Genomic DNA, 18,329 nt, shown 5'->3' on the forward strand with positions numbered 1-18,329 from the left:
CCTAACATGTCATCCTCGACGCTCCCATCGTCAAGCTCAGCGCCAAAAAAGGACTCGTCCCGGGACACTCGGCACTGGCACGGCACTTCATGAGGCCTGGCTGAGAGCAGGCACCGATCCCACTCACCAGTGCCTCAAAAGAAAAAGAAGCCGGACAGTTGGTCACCTCCGGCGAGATCCAGAGAAGTGGGACTCCAGGCGGGCCACAGTACCAGATCCCCTACTGGGGCCGCATCGACTCAGACTGTGTCATCCGAATGCATCTCATCATGGATTGTGTCCTGTATCCGTGAATGCTACAACCTGGCAGGTGTTCCTGCACTTCCGATCACTGCACACTCCACCAGGGCACAGGCTTCATCTACAGCATTCCTTGCTCAGGTTCCCACTCAGGAAATCTGGAGAGCGGCGACGTGGTCCTCTATACACACTTTCGCCATGCACTGTGCGATTACCCAGCAGGACAGAGATGATGCAGCCTTCAAATGAGCAGTGTTCCAATCAGTGGACAACTCCAACCCCACCTCCTGAACTTGGGCTTGGTAGTCACTTGATTGGAATGGACATGACCAAGCACTCAAAGAAAAATAAAAGGTTACTCACGTTCTCGTAGCTGTTGTTCTTTGAGATGTATTGTTCATGTCCATTCCAATACCTACCCTCCTTCCCCTCTGTTGGAGTAGCCCGCAAGAAGGAACTGAAGAGGTGGCGGGTCAGCAGGGCTCTATATTGAGCGCCATGAAGGCGTGACTCCAGGGGGTGCTCAAGCCAACCCTACGGATACTGCTAAGGGAAAAATCTTCCAGCCACCGTGCACGTGCATACACTTGATTGGAATGGACATGAACAACAGGTATGAGAAAGTGAGTAACGTGTTTTGTTTTTTTTGTTTAATTTTTTTTTTTGGAGCAGTAGCAATCTGTGCAAGTGCTGCTGCTCCTCCTCCTGCTGAGTATATTGCTTACCTTACTACTGGTGGAGTGCATGGAAAATCTAGAACCAGATTTGACCTTAAAATGGGTTAAAATTAAGATGTCAAATATACATGCGATTTAAAATATAGCAACCTTACTTCATTCTGACACTTTATTTATTTGGTGAGGTGAATAATAATACTCTCTCTTGTTTGACGTATAAAATGTCCTCCGAGTTTACACCTAAGAGTGTACTGCTACTGTGAAATCCAGTGTTTTGCAAGATTCCATATGTTCCCCATTCCCATGAGACAGTTCAGAAAAAGAGGGAATCTTGCATGCTCTGGAAGTTCCACAGATACCCCAGTGCACTCTTGAGTGTTAACTCCAGAGATAAGGATGGCCATACTGGGTCAGACCAATGGTCCATCTAGCCCTGTCTCCCAACACTGGCCAATGCCATGTGCTTCAGAGGGAATGAACAGAACAGGCAATCATCCAGGGATCCATCCCATGTTGTCCAGTCACAGCTTCTGGCAATCATAGGGTAGGGATACCCAGAGCATGGGGTTGCATTCCTTTCCATCTTGGCCAATAGCCATTCATGGACCTATCCTTCATGAATTTATCTAGTTCTTTTTTGAGCCCAGGTATAGTTTTGGCCTTCACAACACCCTCTGGCATCAAGTTCCACAGGATGACTCTGCGTTGGTGAAGAAATACTTTCTTCTGTTTGTTTTAAACCTGCTACCTATTAGTTTCATTGGGTGACCCCTGGTTCTTGTGTTATGTGAAGGAGTAAATAACATTTTCTTATTCACTTTCTCCCCATCATGATTTTATAGACTTCTAATGGAGGATATGATAGTCATCTGTTTTCCAAGCTGAAAAGTCCCAGTCTTTATAATCTCTCTCATATGGAAGCTGTCCTATACCCTTAATAATTTTTTGTTGCCCTTTTCTGTACCTTTTCCAATTCTAATATATATTTTTTGAGATGAGATTAACAGAACTGCATGAAGTATTCAAGGTGTGGGCATACCTTGGATTTATATAGTGGCATTATAATATTTGTAGGGCTGTCAAGCGATTAAAAAATTAATTACGATTAATCGCACAATTTAAAAATCAGGTTGAGTGCTGTAGCTATCTTTAGAAATTTCACACTGATATCTTTTTTGTCAGATTTGCAGTGTAAGTGTTCTTAAAATGAACAATGTGTGCTGGGTCATCATCCAAGACTAATATAACATGAAATACATGGCAGGATGCAGATAAAACAGAGCAGGAGACATACAGTTCTCCCCCAATGAGTTCAGTCACAAATGCAATTAATGCATTATTTTTTTAACAAGCGTCATCAGCATGGAAGCATGTCCTCTGGAATGATGGCCAAAGCATCAAGAGGCATATGAATCTTTAGCACATCTGGCACATAAATATTTTGCCACATCCCTACAACGGTGCCATGTGAATGCCTGTTCTCGCTTTCAGGTAACATTGTAATTAAGAAGTGGGTAGCATTATCGCCTGTAAATGTAAACAAACTTATTTCTCTTAGCGATTGGCTGAACAAGAAATAGGACTGAGTGGACTTGTAGATGCTAAAGTTTTACATTGTTTTGTTTTTGAGTTCAGTTATGTAACAAAAAAACCTCTACATTTGTAAGTTGCACTTTCATAATAAAGAGTTTTTACTACAGTACTGAAGTGAATTGAAGTGAATTGAAAAATACTATTTCTTTTCTTTATCATTTTTACAGTACAAATATTTGTAATAAAATTAATATAAAGTGAGCACTGTACACTTTGTATTCTGTGTTATAATTGAAATAGATATATTTGAAAATGTAGAAAAACATCCAAAATATTTTAATAAATTTCAGTTGGTATTCTATTGTTTAACAGCATGATTAATCATGATTAATTTTTTAAATCACCATTAATTTTTTTTGTTAATAGCATGAGTTAACTACAATTAATCAACAGCCCTAAATATTTTCTGACTTATCTATCCTTTTCCTTGTAGTTCCTAACATAGTTAGCTTTTTTCACTGCTGCTGCACATTGAGCAGAAGTTTTCAGAGAACTATCCCCAATGACTCCAACATCTTTTTTGAGTGGTAACAGCTAATTTAGACCCCATCATTTTGTATGTAGAGCTGGGATCATGTTTTTCAATGTACATTTGTTTGCGTTTATGAACATTGAATTTCATCTGCCATTTTCTTGCCCAGTCACCCAGTTTTGTAGATTGCTTTGTAATTCTTCACACTCTGCTTTGAAGTAATTACTCAAGTATTATCTTGAGTAATTTTTTACCTTTGCACTGTTTTACCCCCTTTTCCAGATCATTTATGAAAATGTTGAACAGCAAAGATCCCAGTACAGATCCCTGGGAGACTCCACTATTTACCACTCTCCATTTTGAAAATTGATTGTTTATTCCTACCCTTTGTTTCCTATCTTTTAAGCAGTGACTGATCCATGAGAAGACCTTCCCATAGCTCCTTACGTTGCTTAAGAACCTTTGGTAAGGGATTTTGTCAAAGGCTTTCTGAATGCCCAGTGCACTATATCCATTAGATCACCATTGTCCACATTTTTGTTGACCCTCTCAATGAATTCTAATAGATTGGTGAGGCATCATTTCCTTTTTCAAAAGCCATATTTGTCTATGTTCATCTAAAAGAGGACTGTTTAAAGTTGTCAGATCTGCTGGGAACAGTAAAAAAGGTCAATGTGCTCTGTACCTTGAAGCTTATAAAGGTACCTCCATACCTTCTGAGTCCCAAAAACGATGGGTCACCATCCTGAAGACACACGTCTGTGTTGGAGGGAGAGGTTAGAGAGAACTGTCCAGTCATTATTCTTCCTCCTCCCACCCAATGCTTGTTATATCATCTGCTATTCTGTTGCCACCTCCGAGGTTTTAAAAATCATGAGCCATATCCAAAAAAATTGAGATCTCCCCCCCACCCCCCCAAAAAAAGTTGTCTTTTTTTGTTTTGTTTTCTGGGATTTTAAATTATGCTTGGATCATTCTCCGGATGACGGCTAGAAACTTTTTTTTTAAAATGTGAGAGCTGAGAATCTCATTTAATCACTTAATTATAGTAGCTGGGGCTTTAAGAAAAATACCATCTATCAAATAAAATGACAGGATTTGGTATCACTGTTATGGTCTGTCTTCTGCATCATAATGGTTAGCTTGTCTGTCTTGTCATGGCTTTAAGTTGTGCTAATTAGTGGAAGTACTTGTAAATTCTCAGAAATTTCATCCTCTACTCAGAGTAAGTGCTCTCATCTTGGGGAGAATACACTATACTTTTTCATACATAGAGGATAAATTCCTACTTCAAAGTGTAAAATTTAATGCCCCCTTAACTGGAGTCATAACTGGCTCCTCCATATTGAATAGTTTAAAACACTTTTTTCACCCTTTTTACTTGCTCTTTTGAAAAACCAACATGCATCTAGAAAGGTGACAGACCGTTTCTACTCTGACTGCTATCTTTCATTGTTTTCATTGTCACATTTTCTTTTGCTCTGTTTCACTGTTTAAAAAAAAAAGTAAATCCTGTGTCATTTAAAAAGGTCTGAAATATGCAGTTCTTGCATCATGAGATTCTTGCTTGGCATGTTTGAGTTCATGGGAATAGAAGAGAAATAACTAGTAGTACCTCTTTAAATAAAAATCCTTATAGGGTTAATGTAAAGTCTCAAACCATGTGCTACTGATTGATTTTGATACTTAGACCACCTCCAAATGTGTAGTGTGCAGACACAACATGTGCAGCTGCAGCATGTTCAGTAAGTGCGAGTATTCCATGCTGCCTAAAGTTATTTATGAATGGCATAACATTTTAAAATCACATTAATCAGTTGATAGACCTTTATTTGATGTAATGATGATTATTCTTTAATGAACTGTTAAGCTAAATTTTCAGTGGACTTGGCAAGCAGAACAACATGATCTGTCATGAAGATCCAGCAGACACACTAATTTGTGTCTTTGGCAGAGAGATTTGTACACATCCCTTGTACATGCTTGCTTGTATACAACTGTAAACAATTTGTTAAAATGTACAACTTATGAATGTATGTTGTCCCCTATATCAGGTAAGAATTGGGAAATTAAATTTAAATTGGAAATATTAGAGAACTTCAGCTAAATGAATAAAGAACAAATTAATGTTGCCAAGGAGAGACAAGGCATAAAATGTGTACTCTCATAATCAAAAACTAAGTTGATAATGACAGTCCACAGGCTCTTTTACACAATAGAGTCTTTCTTGTGTTTTAAATTAGAAAAGGCAGGCTTAAACTTAGTGAGAGTTTTCGAGGGACTGAATAAAAATTTTAGGCCAAATTATTCTTTGCAAGAATGTCTGAACAAATCTCCCCCAAAAATGCAGTCACCCAGATAAATGAGCCTATGTATATCAACCAGGTGCCAACTGATTAGGCATGCTAAAAATCCTACCTGCCTTTCCAGGGAATACAAAGCCACTGCAAAATTTGAGTAGTCAGAATTCCTTATACAGGGAAATCAACTATTCAGCAATGTAAAGTGAGATTTGAGAACTTCCCAATGCTTGGCCCTGTGCAGCCAGCCCTGTGCAGGGTTGGCCAAGACATCATTTTATAGCCTAAGTGCCACTTTCTTACAGAAATAGTCGTCAGCACATTGGTGTCTTGTAGTTTACCTTTATATTTCTTATGTAAGTAATCACTTGATTCCAGCAACCGGGGTTTAAACAAAAGCCTTTTGAGTCTATGGGAATAGAAAATAAATAACTAGTAGTAAATCTTAAATAAAAATTGTTATAGGATTGATATGAAGTCCCAAATAATGTGCTACTGATCGATTTCAATTCTTAAGCCACCTCCCCATGTGTAGTGTGCAGCTGCAACACAGGACAGCACTGCTCACAAATAAAAAAGGAGGCCTTTCAATGGCCCAGGACCCTTACTGTGTCACAAGAATTTGGTTTAGCTTTCCCTTTAGGTGTTGTTTGGATTTTTTATGGTTGTTAATTTCCAGTAACCTCCAAGACCATCACGATGAGGTGAGCAATTTATTCCTCCTCCAGATCTTACCCTTACGTAGCTCTGTGTCAGACTTAAGCACATCTGGCTGTCATTTCCAATTTAATCACACAAGCTCTTAGAATATCACTTAGTGGTAAAGACAGTTTAGACTCTAGAGATTAGTATATTAATTTATCCCAACTATTTTTTTTCTTTTGTTAAAGGAAACAATTACAATAATTTACATATCTCAACTTTTATCCAAAAGTTTGGAGGTTTTGAATGAGAACGATTTATGCCTTAGCATAGCTTGATTCTCCTTTAGTCCGTGTGTGTGTTGTAAGATTTGTAACAACTTTTCCTAAACTTAAAAAGACCCTCATGAACTACACTTTCACAGTAACCTTTCAACATATATGGAAATGCAGTAACTTTCTTCACAGTGAATTACGAATGTGTGTTGATGTATAGATGTTAATGTTTCTGGAGCCCTTCAACTGAAATCAGTTTTAAGGAAATATAAATTGGCAATAATGTCAGTCCAAATATAATGCAAAATAGATAGATTTGGGTGTGGTCATTCTAAAACCTTTCTCCATTGAATCTAGATCTTTCTTCCCGATTTGTCTCTTGTTTATCTCAAGATGTGTTCCACTTAAAGGACATAAACAACAGAAAAAAGGATTCAAAGGAAGAGGGAGGGAAACAGCAAGCAGTCTATTACTCATAGCCTGGAGTGTCTGGTATGGTGCTTGTGGCTCCAGTTGAAACAGTTCCCATCCATCCAATTCTTCATTCATAGCCCAAAATGGTCAGATGAAGAGCAGTTCGTTTGCCTGAAAATTTTTTCTGATATCACTCACCCAACTACTGCTCTTCCTACTTTACAAAAAAAAAAAAAAGCGCTCAAGCTCCTTCCACTGGGTCCTAAAACCTATTATGCTAAATACTAGGTAGATATCTGAATTTTTGAGAAACTTCCTAATTGGCATGAAACTTAACATGGTTGAAAGATATAGCCTCTGGAGAGACTTTAGCACATGGATGAGGTGAAGACATTTACATGATCACATTGGTTGGAGAAAAAGTTTACAGTAGCTTTTGAATGTTGGATAGATTGAGAACTGCAGATATGAGAGCCTAAAGCTGTTTACCCTACGCAGCTTTTAGGGACACAGCTATGTCGCTACAGCTGTGTTGCAGTATAGCTGCTGTTTGTCGGCAGGAGAGAGCTCTCTTGACGACAAACTTCCACCCCCAAGAGTGGTGTTAGCACTGTCAGCAGGAGAGTGCTCCTGTAGACAAAGCACTATTCACACCAGTCACAGAAACTCCCTCAAGACTGTCACTAGATGTGCTGGGATACCACTGAGAGCAAATCCCCCTGCCAGAGAAGGCTTTTCTCCACTCTCATCTTGCAGAGTTAGACACTTCAGTCAGGTACAGCACAGACCAAGAGGTTGGACCACGCCCCCTTGCAGTGCACAGAAACTAAGGGTACGTCTACATTACGGGATTATTCCGAATTTGCATAAACCGTTTTTGTAAAACAGATTGTATAAAATCGAGTGCGCGCGGCCACACTAAACACATTAAATCGGTGGTGTGCGTCCACGGTCCGAGGCTAGCATCGACTTCTGGAGCGTTGCACTGTGGGTAGCTATTCCGTAGCTATCCCATAGTTCCCGCAGCCTCCCCCGCCCCTTGGAATTTCCGGGTTGAGATCCCAGTGCCGCCTGGGGCAAAAATCATTGTCGCGGGTGGTTCTGGGTAAATGTCGTCAGTTACTCCTTCCTCTGGGAAAGCAACGGTAGACAAGCATTTCGCGGCTTTTTTCCTTGGATTGCCCTGGGGCAGACGCCATAGCATGGCAACCATGGAGCCTGTTTTGCCTTTTGTGACTGTCACCGTATGTGTACTAGATGCCGCTCACAGAGGCGATTCAGCAGCGCTACACAGCAGCATGCTTTTGCTTTTGCATGACAGCAGAGATGGTTACCAGCCATACTGTACCATCTACCAATCCATAAATTGGTAAAAAGATGATCATGGTTACCAGTCCTTTTGCACTGCACCATCTGTTGCTGTCATAAGTGCCCCTGGCTGCTCTTAGCCAGGGGCGCAAAAGCCAAAATTGGGAATGACTCCCTGAGTCAATTCCTCCTTTTTGGTATCTAAAAATAGAATCAGTCGTGCCTAGAATATGGGCAAGTGTACTAGAGAACCACTGTATCATAGAACCAGAGAGCACAGCTGCTCTGTGTCAGATCCCGCAGAAATTATGAGCTGTATGCTATTCACAGGGGGTGCTCCTGCAACAACCCCACCTGTTGATTCCATTCTTCCCCCAGCCTTCCTGGGCTACCGTAGCATTGTCCCCCCACTTGTGTGATGAAGTAATAAAGAATGCAGGAATAAGACACAGTGACTTGTTAGTGAGAAATGAGTGGAAGGCAGCCTCCAGCTGCTATGATAGTCCAGACAGGACATTAAGAAGTGTGGAGGAGAGGAGCCCAGCATTGCGCTGCTAGTCCAGGGGCAATTGAATCTTTTCTTTACACATGAAGGGTGGGGGCTGATGGAGCTCAGCCCCCTGTTGCTATGATGAGGACGGTTACCAGCCATACTGCACCATCTACCAGGAAAAATTAGGAGCAGGCGCCCTTGATCGACCTCACTGATGCTAGTCGGCATGGTTACCAGTCCTTTTGCACTGCCCCATGTGCCAATAGGCTGATGATGACGATGGGTATCAGTCTTACTGCACCATCAGCCACCCATGGTGGGGAGGGGGGAGCAAGGATGTTGGTGTTGAGTGCTGCAGCATCGCATCTATCTGCAGCATTCAGTAAAGATAGGGTGACATGTAAAAGAGTCAAGAGAGGATTGTTTTCCCTTTCACTTTTGGGGGTGGGTGGGGGGGGGTGCGTAAATTGCCGAGCTATGCCCTGACCCACCGCGGACACTGTTTTTGACCCTAGAAGCATTTGGAGCTCAGCCAAGAATGCAAATGCTTTTCGGATACTGCAGGAATTGTGGGATAGCTTGAGTCCTCCAGTCCATGAGCGTCCATTTGATTCTTTGGCTTTCCGTTACGCTTGTCACGCAGCAGTGCGCTGAGTCCCTGCTATGGCATCTGTCTGGAGATTTTTTTAAAAATGATTTTGAATTTCGTCTTCTGTAACGGAGCACTGATAGAACAGATTTGCCTGCCCTTACTGCGATCACATCCGCATGGTCCATGCTGGAGCTCTTTTTTAATTTTGATTTCGGACTGCATCGCCACCCGTGCTGATCAGAGCTCCACGCTGGGCAAACAGGAAATATTCAAAAGTTCGCGGGGCTTTTCCTGTCTACCTGGCCACTGCATCCGAGTTCAGATTGCTGTCCAGAGCGCTCAGTGGTGCACTGTGGGATACCGCCCGGAGGCCAATACTGTCGATTTGCGGCCACACTAAACCTAATCCGATATGGTAATACCGATACTAGCGCTACTCCTCTCGTTAGGGAGGAGTACAGAAACCGGTTTAAAGAGCCCTTTATATCGATATAAAGGGCCTCTCAGTGTGGACGGGTGTGGCGTTAAATCGGTTTTACACTCCTAAAACCGGTTCAAACGCCTAGTGTAGACCAGGCTTAAGATTCATTTAGCCCAGGGGCTTCTCAGTTAACAGGGACTTTCCCAGCACCCAGTATTCAGTCTTTCTGGGAGCGTTTACCCCTAAATAAATCAGTTGTACTCTGTATAAAGCTTATACAGGGTAAACTAATAAATTGTCTGCCCCCATAACACTGATAGAGAGAGATGCACAGCTGTTTGCTCCCCCAGATATTAATTACTTACTCTGGGTTAATTGATCAGCAAAAGTGATGTTATTAAGTATAAAAAGTGGATTTAAGTGGTTCCAAGTAACATACAGAACAAAGTAATAAAAAAAAGGTAATAATTGGAGATATACCAATCTCCTAGAACTGGAAGGGACCTTGAAAGGTCATTGAGTCCAGCCCCCTGTCTTCACTAGCAGGACCAATTTTTTGCCCCCGATCCCTAAGTGGCCTCCTCAAGGATTGAACTCATAACCCTGGGTTTAGCAGGCCAATGCTCAAACCACTGAGCTATCCCTCCCCCCAAGCAAAATAAAATAAAATACACACGTCTAAGCCTAATACAGTAGGAAACTGAATACAGGTAAATCTCACCCTCAGAGATGTTCCAGTAAGCTTCTTTCACAGACTAGACTCCTTCCTAGTCTGGGCCGAATCCTTTTCAGACCAACGTTGTGGTTTATGGCGTTGGTCCAGCAATCACTCCCACGCCTGTAGTTCCAGTCTTTTGTTCCAGTTTCTTTCAGGCATCTCTTTGGGGTGGAGAGGCCATTTCTTGAGCCAGCTGAAAATGGGGGGGCTTCCAGGGCCTTTTATATTCTCTCTCTCTCTCTCTCTCTCTCTCTCTCTCAATCTGCCCTTGCCTCTTCCAAAATCACAGCAACAAGATGGAGTTTGTAGCCACCTGGACAAGTCACATGTCCATGAATGATTCAGCTTTTTGCAGGCTGACGCCATTGTTTACACGTTAGTTTGAACGTTCCGAGGAAAGCTCAAATGTGGATTGGTGTCTCCCAAAGTCCATTGTCAGTTAAGTGTTTCTTAATTGGGCACTTACTCAGAATAGTCCTTTCTCAAGAAGCTGACCAAATGCTTCACTGATGCTACTTAGAGTCAAACCCATTGAGATACAAGTACATAGCCAATATTTATGACTTCAAATACAAAAAGGACACACACATACAGACAGCACAATCATAAACAGCAAATTATAACCTTTCCGTAGACATCTTACTTGACTTCCTTTGTACAAGATTTGGTGCAACTATAGGATCTTGGATGCAACAATGACTTATAGGGTCACAGTTCACGTCAATAATGTCACACCGTGTTTCCTCATAGTAGTGGTGAGGTATATGTCTTCAATATTTCATTAAAATGGTGGTGCTCCTTCTGAAATTTTAGATCCTTTTTACATATCACATAGGATCTTTTCAGATACATTTTTAGCACGTCATTCAGCTTCTCTTGTGAATTGATACAGCCAACTGGACTTCCATTGAGAAGAAAGTTGTGTGACCCAATACCTCTTTTACCCACACTTTAATTTTGTTAGTGTGCATAGAGAAACTGTCCATTGGAGTAAACATAATTTTAATTAGCCAGAATCTCTCCAGACATTGGATCTGCAAAGGGTGTTCCAGCTAGAAATTTCCTTCATAAGTGATCCATCACAGATAATTGAAATCCTTCAACATACCTGAATGACTATGTAGGAGATGGACAGAGAGAGCTGAAATTGTTTAATAGCACAGCTTTAATAGGGCAGAGTAATTGCCTTGCACACATTTGGGATAAGATACTCAAATCTTCCTGCCTCATGTATTCACTTGCCTCTTCCTAATCTATGCTTTTTAATACCCTCATAAATGGTTTATTACCTTTGCTACATTGGATAGGGCCATGTCTCTCTAGTATGATTGCTTAAAGATGCTACCTTAGGGGAGAGCCTTTTGTAATCCTGGTTTGGCTACATGGGGAAATTGGAAGCCAAGTCATTGTTTCAGAATAGGGTCACTTTTATTCCAGAATGGTTTCCACACAGGTGTGCCTGGATAATTATTACATAGCTATTTTGACATAACTATAAGTAGAGCCTATCCCATGTTTTTCATAAATGAGAAATAATACAAAATAAAATGACAAAATGAAAAACTCACCCTGCAGCGGCAGCTCCTGTGGCTCCTGTCTTTCAGGGCAGGGCCCCTGCTCCAGGCATTGTGACTTGGCACAAGGGGTCATAGTGCCGCTCCCTCAAAATTGCCCTGGCCATCCCTCCGTCATAACAGGAGGGCATCCAGGCCAAACCTGGGAGTGGCACTGCGACTCTGTGTGCTGAGGTGCAATGCCCAGCCCAGGAAACCAGGCCCAGCCCTGCAGGACAGGAGCTGCTGCTGTGATGTGAGTGTAGGATGACCTTTCTCTGTAATCTTCCCACCTCCCAGGGCCTTCATCCCCCTTGGAGACAGGAGAAAATAACATTAGCACAAAATTCCATAAAAACAAAGGAGAGAGTTTTGTTTTTTTTAAAGGAAGAAGCGTTTCATGGGACTATGCTGGTCTATTTCCCCATGCAGACATGCCCTGAGTGTTCTACACATGGTCTGAGATGGCAGGAGATAAAGCATTCACTTCCTTACCCTCACTTGGTGTCCCTAATCTCGAGCCATGCTGCACCCCAGATCACCAAGGACACCAGGTCTGTAGCCTGAAGAATGAGTTATCCCTGTATAGGATCTTTAAAAGAGAGAACGCACCCCCCAATCCCACAGCCTGTTTTCAATCTGTAATTTGGCTATAAATATTTGCTCCATGCTGAAATTTGGCAGAAAGCTTCTTTGCTAGAGATTGATTTATTTTACAAAATGAGGAAAAAAAGGTAGAATATATTTAAATAGTACAAATGGTGTCTGTTAAGTTATTGATTCTGGATGGATTTTACAGTTACGCAACTCTAAAATAACTGACTTTTAAAATATTCTGACAAGGCAATAGCCTGTAATATGACTTTACTGTATTGGTTATTTTTGGTCATATGTTGATTGTCGCAGCCAAATTATGAAGTCTTGAAAGAGATCAAAGGTAATTCAGTGTGAAAAAGTGGAAATTTTGTTTACAAATGAGTTTCTCTCTGTGCTTGTGGAGCAAACACTGTTAGGATTGTATTGGCCATTGTCTCTTGTTTTTCCTCCTGTTGCTCCAAATCTACTTTCAGCTTTGCTTTGGTGATTTCTCCCATGCTGGGTTCTAGTCTCCTGGGGATTCTGTCATTGGTTTCTTATCTTTTCCTCCCCTTTTTTATCCCTTTGTGACAGCTGAATCCATGCATGCTAATAATCTCTATGGTAATGGTTCTCACATCTAACTTGTCACACCTGACCCTGTGTCCATTCCCTCATTTCTGTCTCCTGTATGCCATCTCGTATTACTTACTGCCAGATCAAGCTCCTTATTTGTCCTCTGAACGTTTTCAAATACTGTGGACTCTCATCAGGTCCTCTTTTAATTCCCCCTCTTTTCCCACTGAGTTAAAGCTGTTAAGACTTACTACTGCTTCTGACACCATACACGGAAAATTAACCTTGTCCAGGCTCTGGTTACCTCCAGTATATTACTGCAGTTTTCTTCTGTTCTCTTGGTCTTCACATTATTTCTTTCCAGACTCTAAAAAATGCAGCAGCTAAAATTATTTTCCTCACCTGTCAATCTGAGTAAGTCTTTCTTCTCTTTGGATAGATCTTCCTCTTTCCTGCCTACCATTATCAAGTTTAAATGTCTCTTCCTTGCCTTCAAGGATGTACACATCACTACCTACCCTGCATCTTAGATCTTGTTTCTTATCATATCCGTTCTTCTTGATGTATTCTGTCAACAGGTTTGATGGATGCCTTGCCAACTGATCATCAGTAGAGGGGTAGTTCCTGCTGGAATTTTCCTGTAGGGAATTCATTTTACCCAATCTGGGAGCCCTCTTTTATCTTGTGACTTTGACTACACCTTATACTGTGCCCATGTGCATTGTTAGAAAAATGTAATTATCGGGTATCTTGTAGTCAGAATTACTCTTATGGTTTAATTTTTCGCATTATGACCCCTGGATACACCTTTTCCTATAATCTTGTAGCATAGGGTCATTCTTTGGTCACTTACTTACGTTAAGTCTTTCTTAAGCCTGTGGCCTAGTGTGGCTAAGCTGACATTTTACAGGCCTGAGCCTGTGGGCCTTATGTTTTAGCCCTACTTAGATACCTAATGCAAACTTATCCCTTCTGACTACTGATCAATCTGACATGTCTATAATCCTACGATTTAAATCTGTTTAGCAACCAGTGATTATATATGACATCACATATGAGTTGATTATAACATCACATAACACACAACAAATGAATGATAAAATGAAATAATTGGCTACACCCTGTGTTTTAAGAAGATGGTACTATAATAGTTATCAGAATACTGAATTATGTCTTTCACTCTGTCCTTCATGTTGCAATGTAAAAAGAGCACTATGGAGGATTTTTCTGTGCTTTGAATTTTCTGAGCTTCTTTTAAAATGCTCTTAATTATTTGTAACATGCTTATCGATTCCCGGATTGTCACTTGGTATATTGCTCTGAAGCGTAGAATGTTGGAGTCAATGTGAAGCGATGGAAACAGCTACAAGGATGGTTGAGAGCTCTTCTTTGTTTAGAATATCACCAGATTCAATCATCACTAGGTTTCACAGTCCACTACTCTGCAATTTAAATTCCCAGCCATTTTGAATTTATGAATTATACCCATGTGGTGTACAGCTGCAGTAATGCTTGTATCTGTCCCATTCCAAGAGTCCTAAACAATTGTGAGAGCTGAACTAACTTAGCCAATCACCACCCTTACTCTACACCACCTGAGGGATACTGCACAGGTGGTGAATTTACTTGGCCGAACTGCCATAGCTCTTCAAAGCACCCCCACAACAAGATGACTAGCACACATAATAATGAAACAGACCTAGCCCGTGACAGCAGTGTACCAGCACATCTCTAAAGCTTAAAACATCTGTTGAGTCACTCTGAAGCAATGGAAACAGCTAGAAACATGATTGAGAAGTGTGGTGGTTTGTTTGTTTGTTTTTAAAGACTATCACCAGATTAAATTATTATTGGGATTTGTGGCCTGTTACCACGTAATTTTTAAGTTCAGTCATTTTTGGCTTTTTCACACACGTGACTTTATACCGGTGCGACAGCATGTGCTTTCAGCTGCTCACTCTTTTATGAAATTTTCATATTTATTAATTCTCTTTATTATGAGTTAGCAAGTCTAGGGTTTTTTTTTATGGTGGTTTACCTGGGAATGAGCTTGAACTCAGAGGAACAGAATGAAAAAATCATAAATAGTACACAAACTACTGTATTTGCCTGTGCTAAAATAAGATGTGTTTGGGTGATGCAGGCATTTATCAGTTTTATTTCTAAGACTGTTTTATGGAGTGTCAGGACCATTGAAAGTAACCTAGAAAGGTAGAGTAGTGTCAAGATTGAAGATCTTCTGAAGTCTGACTGTTAGTTGCTCTAGCTGTTTTAAATATTAGTAACCCAATGTTTCTGGAACAAGTGAATTCTAGAAATCTGTCATCATATATCAAAAAGCTTTAAATAAAGCCACAGTCAGTAAACTTCCAGGGTGCTGGGAGTCCCTATTACAATACTGTAGTGAGAAAACACTGTATTCTGAATCTGTTGGGGTTTGTGTAATACTAGCTAAATAAGTCTCTAAAAAGTAATAGCACATCTGGCCCTCTTTTATGAATAATTTCTTAATATTTTGCATATAAGATTATTTCTGATATAAGAAAATACAATGCAACCCACCCAAATATGTCTTAATCGTCTTGTTATTGCCCCTTTCTGAGCAAGATGAAACTACTCCAGCTGTCCTTAGTTGACTATTGTAAGAAAGTACACATGTAAAATAATGAAGTTCTGGCTCTATAAAGAGTTCCTTGAACTGTTAATACAACGTAATACTCTTTTATTTTTCTTTAGTGCAAAAGAAGTGCAGTTTTAGTCCTCTGGTCTCAGAATAGGTACTCCATGGGATTTAAGTGTCTCATTTTAGGCACCTACTTTAGAAAGTTTTGTTGTTAAATTTTGTGAAGCCTGTTGCATACCCTAAAGATCTACCATGCATTAAAAAGACAGTATTTAACATAATCAGTGGATTACTTTTTGAATTAATATATTACTGGAACTCCACCAAATAATCCTTAGTATGTATCACCAGTCTCCTAGTATATACCATCTTTTAATACAATTAAGGAATTGCTTATTTTGGATGTTAGAGGGAGAGCCTACCCAAGAAAGTCTTGCTTTGTCATTCCATTTGTTGGGTGGCCAAGTGTTCTGCTTTGGATATTCATTATTACGTTATTATAGTACTTTGGTATAATGTTGAAGAGGTTTTCAAAGTGTGTTGCATGTTATATTTGGTTTTTTGTGTTAATTGCACACACAGCCATTTTGTCTCTAGGTCTCTAGTTTGATTTCAGCTCAGGTGCCTAATAAAAAGTTGTTACCATCTGGTATCTATTTTGTGAAATATGCCTGGGTTTTTCTTTTCCTTATGGACGAGTGTACACATCACAAAAACCACCACATAGTTGGCACCGTTCTTGCAGTTTTAGAAGTAAGGTCAGGGATCTCATAAGCATGAAGTGTGTCACAATATGGCTGTAGCGTGGGAATTGTGTGTTACAGATTCATTTCATTCAGTAAGGAAAGGAAGGGCAGAAATAAGTCAAAAGTTGATTACATATCTACAAATAGTTTATTTCCCATTTATTTCAAACCCCATAAAATTGATTAGTTTGTCTTGATGTGTAGATAACATCCAGTTAGACTATTACCACTTCTGTGGATACAGTTTTGTTAAAGAGTTCTGTCTGAATTTGAGCTGGTTGCTTGCACTAAATTCTTGCTTCCATGTGGCGTAGCTAAGATATCATATAATTTTTGCTCTCATAAGAGTGCTATGAATATTAATGCAGAAAAAAGAAAAATAATGGAATTGAACTCTTGGTTACTGGTAAATTCAGAAGTTTTACTATGAATGCATATTACATTAAGTGTTACGGGCTGGAAATTTCAACTCCTGATATCCAAGGGTTAAAAATTATGAAGACATGAGCTGCTGTATGAAATAGACCAAACTTTACATTTAAACAAATGTATGGTAACTTTACATTTAAACAAAACTTAAATTTAATCTGTGTATCTTGGGTTTTATTCCTTTAAAACATGTCCTATAATGTAACAGAAAACTCTTCAGAATTAAAACAACATTTAAAGTAGACATTCAAATTAATTTTTCCATATGATATAGGGAGAATTTACAATTGTGTTTTTTCAAGATTCAGTAATTAAATAGACAAAGCCCTGTAGTTCATGTGTACCATAATAGTTAACGCCTGGTTCAACTTCTTGCTGTTTTTATTGGACAGAACATTTATGATCCTGTATTTCTTGAAAAGGGAAAATATGATATAAAATATTGCATGGCATAGGGAAACTTATAAACATAGTAGTACTGCTTAAAATATGAAATGCTTACTATGCACATTTAAATAGTCACGTTTCAGTAGTTTGGTAATTATTACTGGCATTTTGTGTTATATGAAAACTGCTTTTGTTAGGGATAATAGATTACTTTATATGGGAATATAAATAATTTACATTCCGTCTTCTAATTTCAAAAAATTAACACTAATATTTGTAAGTTAAACAATTTCTCAGTCAAGAGTAGCTCATTGAATGGAAGCCTTCATGTTTATTATTAAAAACATGGGCTGTTCATATAGTTACAACACAAGGCTGACCTGGTAAAACGTTTGATTCTAGATAGAGTAGTATGTTGTCGTTGGAGTAGCAGAAAGATAGAATTGTTCTCCTTTTCCGCAAGAATAATGTTCATGATGATTAGCCCCACCCCAACAGGGAAACTCATGGCTGTAAAGGGGCGCGTGTCTCCAAATAGTCTTTTTTTTTTGGTTTTGTTCTTGTTTCCGTGATTTGTCTTCTACAGTAGAAGACTCATCCTTTGGATTCTTGGGTCTGCAATTCAAGAATATTCTGAATGAAAGTGGGGTTGACAATGTTTTTGATTGACATTAGAAATTGTTTACTGTGGAAAGAACATTTGTGGGAAGTAAATTCTAAAGCATTTTTTAGCCACAAGACTAAGGAGTAGGTGAGGTAATATCTTTTATTGAACCAACTTCTGTTGGTGGAAAGTACAATCTTTCAAGCTACACAGAGCTCTTCTTCAGGTCTGGCAAAGGAAATCAGAGTGACTGAGCTAAATACAAGTTGGGAAAGAGTGTTAAATATAACAAGTAATGCATGTTGTAGGAGGCCACTTGAAAGGAAGTGGGCAGAGAGAGATTAACAATGCAGTATTTAAAGTTGAATTTTATTTCTCAAAAGTCAGGACATATAAGGGTTACAATTATTTTAGGATTTGCGTAGTTTAGAAAAAGGGGGTAAGATTAGGTTGCAGTGAGCTAACTGCTTTTCCCCTATAGACATTAATTAACGCTTGTTTGACCATAGGGGTCACTTGGCTGAAACAGTTACAGTTAAGATTCCAAAAAGTTTCCATTTTACTAGCTTGTTTTAAGAAATTTGTATCTTTCTGGAATACTGCCCTTGCTTGCTTCCTTATAAAGGTGGGAATGTCTTTTGAGAGAGAAAGTGGGTTTGAACAAAATCACTTTGTGATTTGTGTAAGTGA

The 18,329-nt window shown here is 39.7% G+C and overlaps 1 protein-coding gene across 2 annotated transcripts in view; it reads left to right on the top strand.

The window, feature by feature from the left end:
• The window catches only part of BICC1 (BicC family RNA binding protein 1), a 225,159-nt gene that overhangs the window by 39,366 nt on the left and 167,464 nt on the right, over positions 1-18,329 (top strand). Inside the window, exon 1 of one of the 2 annotated variants that reach the window (XM_045024621.1) lies at positions 11,934-11,954. The exons of the other annotated variant lie outside the window; for it this stretch is intronic. The gene's annotated coding sequence lies outside the window, so the exon portion shown is untranslated. Of the gene's footprint in view, positions 1-11,933; positions 11,955-18,329 lie in introns of those variants that run through there. 2 annotated transcript variants of the gene reach the window in all.

This window comes from Mauremys mutica, chromosome 7, assembly GCF_020497125.1.
Source record: "Mauremys mutica isolate MM-2020 ecotype Southern chromosome 7, ASM2049712v1, whole genome shotgun sequence".
NCBI lineage: Eukaryota > Metazoa > Chordata > Testudines > Geoemydidae > Mauremys > Mauremys mutica.